Genomic DNA, 8,935 nt, shown 5'->3' with positions numbered 1-8,935 from the left:
CCACTCATCTCTGGCTTTACAAAATGTTTAAATGGGCTTATTTTAGAGGGGGATAAATTTGAAAAATGGGTGAGCCAGGGAAGGTGGAGCTGGAAAAAGCAGTCAGAAACTACAGAAGGCAAACCCTGTCAGATGAGTAGTCCAGAAATTAGTATTTTCTGCAGCTGCATGGCCACTCTGAGTTGCGGGTATGTTCCAATTGCACTTTTCATCCCTGAAAATCTACCTGTTCATGCATCACTAAGGAAATGTCACACAGGTCTTGGTGTCTCTACTGCAAATGTCCCCATGACCCCTACAAGTAGAGCAGTGACATTATAAGCAGTTTACATTCTGTGGATATAGAGGCAGCATCAGTCTCCAAATCAAATAGGAAATAAATATGTGGATACAGATGACTACAGTAATCACATTCTGTACTCTGCATCATATTTGTATTACATTAAAGAATGCAGATGTAGTGTAAATTACTATCATACCAATTCAGTGTTATTCAACATTTGCTAAGCAGAAAGATTCAAAACTAACATTTGTAAAAATCTTCAGGCCAAAGGCACAATAAAATCTTATATATATATTGATTAACTATGCTGTAGATATTTACCAGTAGTTATTTAATTTGTAGCTTAGAACATTACTTCAGTTCGGTAGACTTAAGAGATTCAGAGTGGGTGCAAAATTTTGGACTCTCGCCAGAAGGTTTCAAAGCTATTAAAATAGAGGGGATTTCTGCAATGATGATAAATGAAAAACTTTTCTTTTAAATCAAGTGACATAAACCAAATATTAAGTATTAGATACTTGCAATGCTAGTGCAAAGCAGGCAACAATCTTTTACATTAAAAAAATCCAACAGTGCAGCTCTGGCATACATAGCTAACTTCTTAACCTAAACTTTGCTTCCCAGTTGTGGTGTGGGGAATGGACTATGAATGAAACAATTAGCAAGAACATGTAATCAGTCTGGGATTCATGCCATGAAATATGATTTAGGTCAAGAGTCCAGAAGAACTCAAAAAAATCTTGGACATGTGTGGGTAAGAAGAACATCCAAAATAAGCATTTCTAAAAGCCCAAAGGAGTTTGTGGGGGGAGTTAGGCTTCAAGACAGATCAACATCTAACAAACATGGGTTAAGGAAAACATTGCTGTGGCTAGTTGATTCGGAAACATTTTCTAAGACAGCTGATAGAGGTCCCTGTCAGAAACAGCGTGCTGAACTACCAGCTATTGGCACGACTGTATATGCCACTCTCAGATTTCTTGCTGCAAAGGGGAGATCTGATCTCAAATGTCCCAAAATCCAAAGTAAATGTTTCTGATGGTATTGAAGCTAGGAAAGGTATTTCTAAAGGGCTACTTGGTGCCTGTTTGTATTTCTCTTTGAAAATTTACTGTTACCTTTGTTTTCCTCTGTTATATCACATGAAAAAAAAAAATAACCCTTAAAATACATAAGATCTTTCCCATATAAACAAATCATTCCTTCCAGAGAATGTTATATGATGACAGGGTATGTGAAATGGTCTCAGTGATCATGTGGTAAGTGAGATCATGAAACACTGTCTGCATTGGAGTTGAATGCAGTCTACTCAAATGATTTTGGGATCCCTGTGATAGAACATTGGTGGAGAGCAAACCACAAGCATTGGGCAAATTGGACTTTCCCTACCTCCTGATGTCTTCAGGGCCTACAGTTTTGGTATAAAAAATATACTAAATTGTTTTTACTAGAACTAAATTAGCAGGTAAATTATACAGGGTTTAAATAGTTTAATAATGGCATCATTTTGCAAGTATGGTAATTTTTCTATAGTTCCAACAAATTATCCTGGGATGAAAATGAATTCTCTACAGCTGTCAGAAATCTTAGCTGCTATTTACACACTTCAGGGATTGTTTCTGCCCAGCAGTTCGTGGAGGGAGGTGACACAGGAAATGTTAATACTGAGTTACAGCACCTGATTTTTCAACCATTTTTCATGGAGACAGAAATTATTCCTACAGAGTTTAGAAAATCTTTTACTTGGGCTGTTTGTTTTATTAACAAAGGAAACAGACTGGTGTTTAAAATTCAGTATCTTTGTTTTGTTTCTCAAAAAGGTAATGGAACCACCATATCTACAGATGACCATGCCAAAAGAAAAAAAAAATTCCAAAAAGAAGCAAAAATGAAGCCTGTTCAGTACTTTTGAGATATCAACTGTGCTGAGGGAAAGCAAAAACTGTATGGGTCTTGTCTTAGGGAACTGGAGCCAATGTGAATATCCTCTGAACTCTAAAAGAGCAATGCATTTACGTTTGGATGCTCTGATTTAATTGTATTAGCACATGTTGTGAGCAAATGATAATTTCACATATCCACGAGTTCCTCAAATAAAACAATTTTAAAAGTAACTTAGACTAGAACTGATTTTCTTTTTCTTGTAAATAATAGGGGGGTGGGGATGGGTTAACATTATTTATTTAAAAACTTTAGAATTAAATTTATTCTTACAGAATTTTTGGAACGAACCATTCAAAAGGTGCTCAAAGCCTGAGAAAACTGAATTTAGGCAGAAGTAGCTGCAGAACTGAGAGTTTTAGCATGAGCAATAGTTAAAACTCAGTGATTCTATAGCACTGACCACTTCCATTGATCTCACTGCCATTTAACCCTCTATGTCATATCTTAGGCCAAAGGATGCCTGAAAACCCAGAGATATGAATCTATTCAAGATAATTATCACTAGTGCATAGGATTTCTTCTTATTAGTGGCCTTCAGTGACAACAGCAGGCAATTTTGATTGCTCTACCTGTGCCCTGTACTTCTCCATCCTCTGGCCACCTTAACATCCTAGCTAAGCATTTGTACTTCAGTTCAGTTCACCATATGCATTAAGGATTTATATGGATCCCATAGGTCATCAAAGCATAGAAATAGTGCTGAGCTTCTTAGAGAGAACCAGAAGACCAAACAAAGCACAGGCACTGTTTTATCACTTATATTTAGTCACCATTACCTGTGATAGAGCTGCTGCCTAGGTTACTGTGTCTGCAGTCAATTGTGAAGGAAAATGAATGCATTTTATTAACACCTTGGGAACTGTAAAGTAGCGGTTTTAATACATACTTCAAAGCCAAAGATAACAGTCAAACCTATTTAGATTCCCTGACACCTCCCATTTAATGGTTCTTCTTTCCAGGTACTTATATCATTACCAACTTCAATCATTTTAGATAAAATTTTCCATCTTAGCCATCTTCATTGGATGAGTTTTAAATTTTTTGTTTGTTTATTTTGGGTATATTACAGCAAAAATACCTTGACTGCTTTCAAGGACAAGGTTATGGAAAAAGAAGTTTTGTCCATGTGAACTGATTCCAGTGACCTTAAACTGAGTGTTTCACATTTCAGATTAAAACCTGGGACAGAGGGAGGAGTAAGCACACTTCATATCAAGGATGTGCCTTTTGGCATCCCTCTGAAATCTGACCCTAGTTGATTAAATTTCATACTGTTGGGGGGTGGGGTGTGTGTGTGTATGTGTGTGTGTGTGTGGAGAAGGAAGTTTACACCTGTTCAACAGATTAAGATTTTAACAGTTTAATTCCTCAGAGCTGCCATCTGTAAGGGATTGCACATGATATTATCCTGACTTGTGCTCCAAGTACAAAGTCTGAGCACCTCAAGTGAGGTCTTCTTGAAATCTCCCAGTAATACCCATTGTAAATTAGTTATTTCAATAATTGAAAATGGGCAAGTACTGTGAATTATATAAATAACTTTTAATCCCAAGCACTTCAGGTTTAAAGAACAGAAACACTTCAATGTTTGCAAGCAACTTCAGAACAAGAAGTCTAAGACAGCAAAATTCAAATGGATTCAAGTTCAGATAGTGACTGCACCAAGAAATACTCCATACTTTAAGAAAGAGAAACTGCATGGCCCTGATTTAAAATCTCATTGCTGTTCAGCCCTCAGTTATTCACCACATAAAAGTCTATGCCAAAACTGGTTCAAGTGTTCCAAGTGACACCAGTATGAGAATAAAGTTGCCTATAAGTCAGCCCAATGTCAATCACTGTTTCTGCTCCCAGAAGTATCTTTAAGTACTATCTTTCTTTCTACTGTTACTACTATTTCTATTGTCTTTCTTTCTACTATTTTTTATAGTTTCTTTCTTCTCATCGTATATCAGGAAGATCAGTTTTTGGACTCTGAAGGAGTTCTGACAAGCAATTTGGCCATGATTATACCTCCCCACACATAGTTTCAGAAACTGTTGCTGGACATGTTTGGTATCAGCTTCATCAAATGATGGGCAGTATTATTTCAACCTTTCACAAGACTGATTCCAAAAAAGCATGATGCCACTGAGTATTTTGCTATTATTAAATGTTGTTGGTAAAGTGGCTGCTGGAATTCCAGAAGAACATAGATTCCATTCTTCTTTTATTGACATCCCTTACCTCCAAATATATCATGGAGAACATGTTCTTGAAGAACATTGTACCACAGTGCAAACTGAAGGGTTAAGTCGTATTGCACCATGTCTTCCACTTCAAGACCTCACTAAGGTGTAGCAATTATATGGTGTTTGAATACTGCTCATCATCACCTATGCCCTATTGGTAGATGTTTCTAGGTTTTCTTTTCTTCCAAGTCACCCTGCTGCCAGTATTTGCAGAAATACAGAACGCTGCAATTCAAATCCATATTTCTTCCCCACTGTTTAAGTCTTATATTGTTAAATACTGCAGAGCAAAACATCTGTGTCAGATAAAATGTAACCAAATAAAATAGACACTACACTCAGATAAAGCGCTTGTAACAGAAAATTAATGGCTATGAAAGTGTTTGTGTGATGTAGATTTTAAAAGGCTAATTGCCATGGTTTTGTCTGTGACCTGTTTTTTATGAGAAAGAGAGCAAAAATGTTAAACAATAAAATTTCTAGCTTAAAAACTATTCACAGTGCCAACTTATCTGTTTCATTTTTTCCCTGGGAAAAGCTAAAACGAACTCCCTAAAGTAAGCATAAGGTTACTTGACATTGGTAGCATTTTCTGTATGCTTTGTTGACTGTACTGATGTGAAGAATAATAGTGAAATCAAAGATAATGGTAAAAATCATCTTCAAATGCATACCAGAAGAAGACTACTGAAAGAAGAGAAAAACAACAAAAAACCAAACCAAACCAAACAAACAAAGAAATTAAAAAAAAACCCCAAACCAAACCAAATTAAAAACCTCAAACCAAACAAAAGATCCCAAGCCCAAATCCCTAGCTTTTAAAAAGAATGAAGTTAACAAGAAATGAAGAGCAATATAGTAAATTATCTACTTTAAGACTGCCAAAAATCAATCTACTTCTACTGCTCTTTAAAAGTAAGTCAAGATGCAGTGTTATTAAGACTTACACCAATCAATATAGGGTCCAAGACTGGTCAGAAAATAAAGAGACAGATTTAAGATGCAGGAAACTGGTTTCAAGCAGCATCTGAAGGAACTGTACATAATTCAGAGGATAATCATTCCAGAAGAGGAAGGCTTTAAGGCTATCAAGTTGTCTGGCACTTTACATAAGCATTAAATTACCTTAAACAATCAGTAAAATCCTTTTTTTTTTTTCCCTGAGGTAATATGCAAGTGATAAAACTCTGACTGATCCAAGTCCAGTAATACATCATAAGATACATTTACGAAAGAAAACGGAAACAAGACTCAGGAATACCTAAATATTTAAACCCTCTAATCTGCTTTGTTTGGGGACCATGGATATGGTTTTAGTCATGCAATTAATTATACACAGGAACAACGATTGCCTTCCAGCAGGATGACACAAAGCTTCACTCTGAGAGGTCACCAAATCCTGTCTCACTTTGTACAATTGCTTTTATTGGCTCTCCATGCCACCTCCAGCACCAGGAAGCAGATGGGACTTCCTTTCCATGCGGCTGCCAAGCAGGAAACGTTTGACTCTTCGACAGCCATGAACAGACAGCCAAGAGCTGTGATGGAGGAGCACGACAGGAACTGACAGGCGCTCAGACACTGCAGCCACTTCCGACTGGCGGCCCATCAGGGTTGCATATACACTCTTACACTCTGCCATCCTTCCCAAAATGGAGCATTCTTGAAAATTAGAAATGTTGACCTCAGGTACAAATGGTGGAAACAAGACTAATTAGTCTGGGAATCTATCTTGAGAAAGATCACTTGCTCATAATATCCAGATACCCGCAGTGCCAGGATCATACTTGCTCTAGACTACGTCCTTCCTGTCTCCTTTGTTCTACTGCATTTTTTGATGCAAGTCCATACCACATTTTTGTTGTGTAACCCTCCCTAATTACTTTTGGAATTTGATTTCTTGCTACATCAATGCAGGGGAGATGTTTCTCATCTGAGTACAAACCCCCCCACCCCACACCTTCCTCCAAACTTGGCCTCATAAATGAATAATTTCAAAAAGCATTCAAATTCAGAGTGACCTATTGTGAGTACTGCAATAAAGAGTATTTCTGAAGTCTAACATGAAATTGCATTTTCATTATTTTCCACCTTTCTTGCCATTAATTCCACACAGATCTATAATTACAAATCTCCCATAATAGTACTATTAGTATCAACTAAACATCGAAAGCATCTCTAGAGACCATAAAGTACAAGCCTACTACTCAAGGCAAGGACAACTAGACCAGGTTGCTCAGAGGCATAACCAGATGGGGTTTGAACAGTCTCTCTGGGTAACTTCTTACAGTGTTTGAATACACTCACTGTAAAAAATGTTTTTTCTTATGAGCAAATGGAATTTCTTGTGCTTCAATTTGTGCCCACCGCTATTTGTGTATTCACTGGATACGACTGAAAAATAACAATAATAAATACACATAATGCTAATAAAATACATTAAATATTAAGATTTAAAGGCATAAAGAAACAAACCATGAGTCAAAACAGAATGTATTATACCTAAAGATGTGACACTTTTAGATTTAGAACAGAAGAAATTATTAGACCAGGTCATGTGATCCTAGAAATCACAGGCTAAATAGTCTCATCTCAGGATTCCTTTATTCAGGCTTAATTTTATGTTGTTGAAAATGCCATCTGATCTTGATAGCACAGAAGTCAAAAATAGTTGCATATTGAATTTATTAGGAATCTGAAAACATTTTGCACTGTAATGGTCTTTATGCTATATTGATGGACACAAGCCTATCTGGTTTAGGTACATAATCTATTTATTAATGCATTTATTTGCTGTTATGTTTTCTTCATTTGGGATTTTTTTAAACTCCCAGGCTCTGCACTACATATTACAACCTTGTCCAGTTCTCTGTCAGGGTGGTTGGAAATCTGAGCACTATATACAGATCCTGATGAACTTCTGTTTTAAAACTTGACTGATTTTTCTACTTCTGGTTCTGTAAACTTATTTTTTACATTTGTATTTTCTACTTTACATTTCTTTATTATGGATTCTGCCTTAGTTTTAGCCTTCATGACTATTGATGAGGTCACCTATAATCTGGTTTGCCTCTTAAGTAGCTGGTCTCTTAGCCTTGTGTAGGCTGAGAAACGAGTGGCTGTCTATTCTCCCCCAGTGTGGATAAATATATATTGATGCAGTCTTTGTAAATGAAGCATTTCACTTTCTCTACAGTCAAGAAAGAAGGTGTTTTTCAGTATCACTGGAAGCAATTCTGTTAGCCAAAGCCTGCATGTGATTTAAGCTAACTGGATCTCACCATGTGTCTTTTAGGAAGACTATGATTACTTTGTGCCTCTGCATGATTTCTGCTCTATTTCCAGACCACTGATTCACACTTCTGTATTATGTAGCTTAGTGACAACATTGATTTTATGATAAATTTTTTGGTCTGAAAGGTGCTCTGAGAACATGAAAATCAGCTATGCTGTACCATGATCCTATCTTTTTGTGTGCACCTTTTAATTGCTGAAGACAAAACAGCAGACTCATCAATATAATGCAAACCATAGCAGAATACAAAAATGAGCTTTAGAGCATTTTTCCCCCTTAATTTAAAAAAATATATATCAAATCAACTTACTGACCATGTAAGAGTTTAAATGAAAGTACTGGGAAATAAATTTAACCTCTATTTAGCCATATCAGAGCTATTTTTGCCTGTTCATGTTGTTAAAACATTCCAAACAGAACTGACAGTCCTTAAAAAAAACAGATCAGCAATTAGTGTCAATTAATTTCTTGGCATCTGGTAAAAATTAAATCATATCATGACTGCTAAGGAGTCAAGTAGTTATACCTGATGTTCAGGTCTATCATTGAATATAGCACTCAGAAACTGTGGTTTTACACATGTTCTAAAGTAACATATTAACAAGGCTAACGTATTAATAATGATATGGCCTGAGCTCCTGAAAAGCAGTAGCTATTGATTTTATGTGACTTATCTCCTTATAAATCTCAGAAAAATATCTGAAATATTTCAAGCTGTCCAATACTAGAGAAGTGAATAATGACACAGTAATTACCTATTCATATTCCAATTTCCCTTTTCACAACATAAACACAGCTATTTGCCAAAGAAATGTCTTAACAGTGTGTGACACTATGTGACTATTTGCAAAGAATGGGTAAAAAATTGTTATACTGCTCAGTAATAAAACAATTCAGAGGTCCTATGATTTCAGTTTTGCCATGTTTTTCTTGCTTTAACTATGATGCTTTTTTGTAATGTGGTCTCACACCTAGCAATTATTCACTTGAAGAAGAGATGTGATTACATACCATTATTAGGTCTCCTGCAGTATTGCTTAGAAGAAATCTTAGAGAGGTAATGATGGAAACCAGCAGGTAGAGTTAAGAATTTACTTGTGTAAAATCTGTGATACTGACTGGATCAGATTCTGGCAAGTCGAGATGAAAGACTTTTCTTGATGTAGTCATAAAAAAATAATT

General features: G+C 36.1%; 1 long non-coding RNA gene across 1 annotated transcript; it reads left to right on the top strand.

Moving 5' to 3' along the window:
* Window positions 1-1,611: 1,611 nt before the first annotated feature.
* Window positions 1,612-2,397, top strand: LOC110483305 (uncharacterized). The gene is made up of 2 exons (XR_002467552.1): window positions 1,612-1,702; window positions 2,104-2,397. It is a non-coding gene; the product is annotated as an uncharacterized LOC110483305 (long non-coding RNA).
* The last annotated feature ends 6,538 nt before the right edge of the window (window positions 2,398-8,935 follow it).

The sequence above is a fragment of the Lonchura striata genome, chromosome 3, assembly GCF_046129695.1.
Source record: "Lonchura striata isolate bLonStr1 chromosome 3, bLonStr1.mat, whole genome shotgun sequence".
NCBI lineage: Eukaryota > Metazoa > Chordata > Aves > Passeriformes > Estrildidae > Lonchura > Lonchura striata.
Note: the sequence above shows the minus strand (reverse complement) of the source record. Positions and strands in the feature narration are given on the sequence as shown.